Below are 7,149 nucleotides of genomic sequence, written 5' to 3'. Positions count from 1 at the left end.
ACATGGATTTTCTACTGGTCTGTGTTTGTTGCTTTATAATGCATAAATTGCCTACTCATGTTTGCTGCTATTGTGGTCCTGGAGAACGGAAGGGAGGGAACGGTATGGTTCTGAGCTTTATCTAAAGCTAGGGGATACATACCCTGTTTCCCCGAATATAAGACATCCCCGGAAAATAAGACGTAGTAGAGGTTTTGCTGAAGTGCGAAATATAAGGCATCCCTTGAAAGTAAGACATAGCAAAGTTTTTGTTTGGAAGCATGCCCGACGAACAGAACACAGAAAAATAAGACATCTCCTGAAAATAAGACATAGCACATCTTTGGGAGCAAAAATTAATATAAGACACTGTCTTATATTCGGGGAAACACGGTAGAAAGGCAGTAGAAATATGACATTCTGGAGCCATGTACAGTGACATAGTCAGAATGAATGGACTGGGTTAAACAGAAAATATCCACGGAGGTCTGTCTGGAGGAAGAAAAGACAAATTCAAAAGAAGTGGGAGCGTAAGACTGCAAAAGCCACATCAAAAACACTTGTGGCATCTTAATGGCTCACATATTTATTGTGACATCAGTTTTTGAGAGCTAGAGCTGATGCTACAATAAATCTGTTAGTCCTTAAGTTGTCATGAGACTCCTTGTTATTCTGTTGAAAAAGACGTGTGCACTAGATGATTCCAATAAAGTTTGCAAAAGAATTTGAACGTTGCTTTTCTTATTCTTCATCCAGATCTTCCCATGCCTGGTCTTGGTGTTTTAAATCAAGATGCTTCTGAATTTCTCATCACTGCTGTTTTGACCCAACTGTCTAATCTCATTTTACCTCATGGATCTTACTCCAATCTATGTTCTTACAGAGGAGAAAGGAGGAAGATCTGAAGATGTTGGGCACTGTTTCCTATTGGAGACAAATTGCAAGTTAGTCCTTGCATACAGGAATTATGGGAAGCAGAGTACCCAAATAATGCAATGCCCTCTTCATCCTCAAGTCAAAGGAACCTTTACCATATGACCAATGTTCTGTTCTCCCTTGGACAAGTGGAATGTGTGATTCTTTGTTTTTAAGGCATTTCCTGATTTTATATATGTTACATGAACAAAGCTATGACCTGGATCTTGGAAGCTAAGCAGAGTTGGCCATAGTTAGTATTTGGATGGGAGACCACCAGGGGATCCCAGGTTGGTATGCAGAGGAAGTCAATGGCAAACCACCTCGTTTTGTTTCTCTCCTTGAAACCCCTAAAGTGTTGCTATAACTCGGCTGCAACTATGGGTTGAATCTGGCCAGCTTTTTTTTGCTTATCCTTGCCCAATTTCCCTCCTTACTCCAACCTCCATCCCACATTGCTTTTGTCCATAGAGGTTCAGTGATCCCCAGCAAAAGCATTTTTGGTGGTCCTACTGAACCCGTCGTTTCTTTTCTACCAACAAAACCTAGATGGATCCAGTCCTTTGCGTATTCTGTTATTCCTCTCGAATGCAAGAAAAGCGTAGGATGCTGCTGGGCAAAGAAGTCAGCAATCTGAAAATCTGGTTTTTTTTAAAAAAAAACTTTCTAGCTTGTCTGGATGTAAAAATAGCTTGAAAATGTGTGAGCAAATTCTGATGAAATCTCCAAGGCTCGGTTGACTGTTCAGCAGGTACGTGTGGTTTTAGCACTCTATATAACTACTTGACATTTCCCCTCCAAGAAGCAGGAAATTATGTGAAATAAGTACATACACTCTTTTGCTCAACTTAAGTAGCCACAATGAAGCTTTTTGTGTTGCAGAATTTGGGTTACCTTTGCACAGAATTTTCTTTTTACAGGCTATAAGAAATGTTGTTAAAACCTTGGTCATGCTGTGCAGAACGTTACTGAGATGCTGAGTTTGTGCCAGTGCTCTCGGTGTTGAAACGAACCTTCTCATTATCTTCTGAACTCACAATAAGAATCAGATCTCTTGGGACAGTCTTTAGCCACAGGGATGGGGGAACATTAAATAACTTTTCAGGACTTTCCATTGCAATTGGGGACTTATCTGGAGACCATGTTTGCATTTTAATACGGTGAATGTCCAGATCTTGGGGCGGGGTGTTTGTGTGTCTGGCTCCATTTCTGTAACAACATCTAGGTAGGTGCAACCTAGCAGACAGCTGGCTTCTTTGATGGAGGAAAAAAAAGGTAACTTTGACTTTTCTGACTGCCTAGCAACCCAAGACAGAACATGGCAAAAGTTCTAAGGCACAAGCAGACTATCTCTCTCTGTGTGTAGACAAAAAATGGCAGATGTAGACAAAGAATTAGAAATTAATGATGGATCATAGCTGTGTGCAAATTAACCATCTCTAGTGTCTAGTCTGAACCTTCTGCTTTGGCACGTACAAAGGTTTCTGAGGTCTAAGTAGAGTAATACAATCCAAGTTTTATAGCATCCATTTTTGCTTATTGTTCAAACACTGGGGGCAAAATCACTTTCTTTGTTTTTATTGTTTTTGGCATGGTACATCCTCAAGAAGGCCCAGTTGCCTCAATAAAAAAGAGTCGTCTAAGGGCTTAATTTTAAATTCATTACTTTTCTGCTTTGGGTAAGTAAGATCAAAAGACTAAGGCCCTTTCCGCACATGCAGAATAATGCACTTTCAATCCACTTTCAGTATACTTTGCAGCTGGATTTTTTCAGTTTGCAAACAATTGTGAAAGTGGATTGAAAGTGCATTATTTTGGATGTGCGGAAGGGGCCTAAGGGCAGCTTTTTAATTTAAATGGAATAAAAGAAAGCAGTTCTGGCCAGCTTGTGCCCTCCTGAGACAAATTCCTTTAAATGAAAGTCAAAGGCTTGTCACATAAATTAATGGCACCAGTAATGGTGGAATTTTTTTTAACTCACCATGCTACCGTGTTTCCCCGAATATAAGACAGTGTCTTATATTAATTTTTGCTCCCAAAGATGCGCTATGTCTTATTTTCAGGGGATGTCTTATTTTTCTGTGTTCTGTTCGTCGGGCATGCTTCCAAACAAAAACTATGTCTTACTTTCGGGGATGCCTTATATTTCGCACTTCAGCAAAACCTCTACTACGTCTTATTTTCAGGGGATGTCTTATATTCGGGGAAACAGGGTAGTGGATGTAGATCAACAGTATTGGAAAATGAAAGGCAGACAGCTTGGAAATCCTCACCCTTTTCTCTGCCTTTGACTTGGCGAATCATGTACATGACCCAGCAAGGTAGCTCTGAAATTATTGGCACTGCTCAATGCTTGGGCTCAGAGCATGCAAAGGGGCCTTTGTTTCATAACTCTGTGCTTGGCAGCCCAAACAATCCACTTTTTCTGCCTTTTGGCAACTTGTAGTGCTTTGGAGAGGGCAGATCACATATCTCACAGACAAGCACTTAGCCTGTTGTCCTTTGCAAAAGAATTTGGCCTTCCCATTACCTTCTCATGCCCTGGGCACTTTAAAAAATAATGATTACTCTAACTGGTAAAGAAGTGAGCATGAATGGGTCTCTGATCTTTTTTGTTTCAGCGGATCTTGGGACATGCCTCAATCCTCTGTGTAGCGGGAACGTTTTGAACAGATCATATATTCTTTCTACAAGAGAACTCACTTGGTGTCTGAGTCCTGGTAGCTTCCTATAGTTTCCCCCTTCTGCAGTACTGAAACAAACCATTCATATTCTGCTGTCCACGCTGATCTCACATCCTTCTTGATCAGCTGTAAACTAATACATGCACTCTGGTCCTATGCACATTTGTTCAAAAATAAATATAAATGGGATTCACTTCCAGGCACGTCCACATAGGATTGCTTGAGTGTTTATACATCACTTTTCTTTACATATAAAGTTGCTAGATCCAGCTCAGGAAATTCTTGGTGATTTGAGCGGGGGGGGGGGGGGATCTGTGGGGGATGGAATTTGAGGATATGATGTCACCTGAGCGTATCAATTTCTCCTAGACTTTATGGTATACCATAAAGCTTCCATTTCATCCTGGACAAGTGCTTTCTGTATTCTGGAGATCACTTGTAACTGGACGGGAGACTTATATATGCCATCTTAAGTCCCATGATGAAAAATTTAAAAAATAATTAGATTAACTAATACCAGACATGGGTCGATTCCTCACAGCATAATTATACCAGGTTACATTCGATATTTAAAAATCTGGGTCTATTTTATCCCAGTTTCTCCCTTCGCATGGGTGCCCATTTCTATGAAGGAAACGAGTTAAGACCGGGAGGAAATACTCCCATTTCTTTCACATGAGCCCGGCTTTTTTTTTGTTTTTACAACGCAGATGCAGCACGCATGCTCAAACATCTCCTGAGTACTGCATTCTGGTTGGCTCTTCCCCCACACCCCAAGGCAATGCTTCTGATTGGGAGATCCACAGCAACTGCAGGAAAACCAAGCAGACACATACCCTTTTTCTCTAGCTTTGGAAAGGAGCTGGTGCAGTGAGCAATACAGCAAGTACGTTATGCTATGCAAAGTGAAAGCTTTTGTCCAATACTGGGCAGAGCACTATGTTCCATCCACATTTAAAGGTGTGCAAGAAACCACGGCATAAGACACACCTCCTCTCAGTATACCAATTAACATTTGACTGGCCTTTGGGACTGTCATCGGGTGAGAGCATCCTGCCCGGCAGGTGCTTCCCCACCCTTCCGCCCCAGGACCCCATTGGGAATGTGAGCCCGGAGCTGCAGGGCTGGACTCTCTGGGCTGTGGCCCAGCTAGCAAGCAGCACTGGGCAAGAGCAAACGGGAACAGGGTGAGCGTTCTTGCTTTCCCGCATGGGCTCGCTTGCCTGGCTCCTGAAATAGCTGACAAAGGGCAGGAAACTTGCTTGGGGAATGTTTAGGAAAGGACGGGCTGCAATTCAGCAGAAATGAAACTGACACAATGTAAGGTGGGGAGGTCAGGGGGTGGGATGGGAAAAATAAATCGGTTTGGCTCCTGTGGCGTTAGCATAGGCATTTTCTGCATGGACCATATATCCTGGGATAAGGAAGTGAAACATCCCGGTTCGGCCATGACTTCTGCATGGCTTTTGGGTCTAATTCAGGCCCGCCCCTCAAGATTTCCCTTATCCCACAGCTTTCAGAAAATGATAAACGAGAATGCACTCCAAATGTAAGCAGCCCCCAAGCAAAGCAAGGTATAGAAAGTCCCTTCTTGTACATTTATGTGTGATGTTAATACCAGACTAGGACTGGAGAGGTCTCCATTTAAATCCCCACACATTTAAATCCCCACGCTCCATTTAAATCCCCACACTCCATTTAAATCCCCACACTCCATTTAAATCCCCACACTCCATTTAAATCCCCACACTCCATTTAAATCCCCACACATTTAAATCCCCACACTCCATTTAAATCCCCACACATGGAGCTCACTGGGTGGCCTTTAGCCATCTACTCACCTACCTTACAAGATTGTTGTGAGGACAACATGGTGGAAGGGGGATAAAAATTAACAAATATATATGATGATTATCCAACTCCTGAATATAAGCCACATCCTTTCACTGAGTTATTTCACTGGGAGTTTAATTGGATACAATTTCATAATACTTAATAGCTGATTACTAATTATGATGGTCTCCAAAGCCCTAGAGCATAGGTGTCAAATTCGCGCCCCTCCACATGTTATTGACTACAGTTCCCATAATCCCCTGCCAGCATGATGCTGGCAGGGGATTATGGGAATTGTAGTCCATAACATCTGGAGGGCCGCGAATTTGACACCTGTGCCCTAGAGGAAGCAAGGTTGGTATTTAAAAATTCTACCCAAGTTGTGGAGAGAAACCTTTAAAACAGTTCTTTTGAAATATTCCAGCCTTGCCTTGAACTCAGTAAAATTGTTTGCTTCTAAAAACTTTCTTTACCTCCTTTATTTTGCTTCCAAGTAGAGATTTCCAAAATATTAAACTTCTGATGGCTGGTGGTAGTGATGAATGATAATAGCTAGTTATAAAAATCATAAATATTTGCCAGGCCCCTGAAGAATCTAGGTGCTATTCATAGAACATTTGGGAAACAAAAATCTCATTCTGCAGATTTATAGTCATAAATGTCCTAAGCTATTAAACCTATAAGCCTTTTGCACTTGATGTCTATGCAAAATAGACATAGTTGATGTCTATGCAAAATAACTCTCCTGATTTTAAAAACAAGTCCCCAATCCTAATCATGTCTCTCTCAGTGTGTAAAGTGTCATCAAGTGTGACAGATTGTACAGGTAAATAAGGTTTAGAAGTGCAGTCAGAGGAACAAAGTGCAGTCACAGAATAGGAGAAAAAAATCTTCATAGGAATTGGATAGCAATCTGATCGTAAGCTGACCTGCATTCTGGTTTGTGGAGCAACCAACTGACTAAGAGCCTTTCCCCACTATCTTGGATCCCCCCTATGCCGCGCGCTGCTCTCACCGCATGGCATCCCAGGCGCGCACCCGGGCGTCCCCACGACCTCATGATTTGCGCGGGGTCATCAAAAGCCGCCCTTAAGAAGAGCGCCTGGGATGCCATGTGCTGAGGGGGTGCGACAGCAGCAGCGTTGGGGTGGCTGCGCTGTTGCTGCCCCTGTCGTGGGGAGTGCCGGGGGACCCCGCGCTACTCTCCTCAAGTAGCGCAGGGCTTAAGGTAAGTGGGGAAAGGCCCTAAGAGAGAGAGGTATCTCTCTGAGAGGGAAAAGATCGAGCTGATTTTTTAATTATTATTCCTGTAAGTGAGCATCAAGTCCTTTAGCTGTGTATGTGGAAAATCTACTCTGAGGAAATTTCAGTCAGAGAATGAATCTGATCTGAAATACAGCGTATGCTGTGAGCAGAGACCATAGAACTGGCAGTTTATTTTGGTCAAGGTTGAGGTAGAATAGTAGAGAGAGATTTTCCACAGTGATATAAATAAGGACTGAGGGGAATATATCTTATGGGAGATAGAAGAAAAATTCTTAAGCCAATTAGAAAGAGAATTATACTCAAAGGAGGATTCCCTCGCTGGTTTATTAGTGTTCTGCTACAGTTACCTCATGAGGGAAATTTCTGTACAGTGGATATGTAACAGTGGAGAGGCTGTGTGAACTGAGAAAGGGTACCAGTCTGTAAGAACCCAGAAACTTTGTGAAACTCCCCAGCAATTCAAGCACATTTG

This window comes from Sphaerodactylus townsendi, linkage group LG09, assembly GCF_021028975.2.
Source record: "Sphaerodactylus townsendi isolate TG3544 linkage group LG09, MPM_Stown_v2.3, whole genome shotgun sequence".
In the NCBI taxonomy this organism is placed as follows: Eukaryota; Metazoa; Chordata; class Lepidosauria; order Squamata; family Sphaerodactylidae; genus Sphaerodactylus; species Sphaerodactylus townsendi.
Note: the sequence above shows the minus strand (reverse complement) of the source record.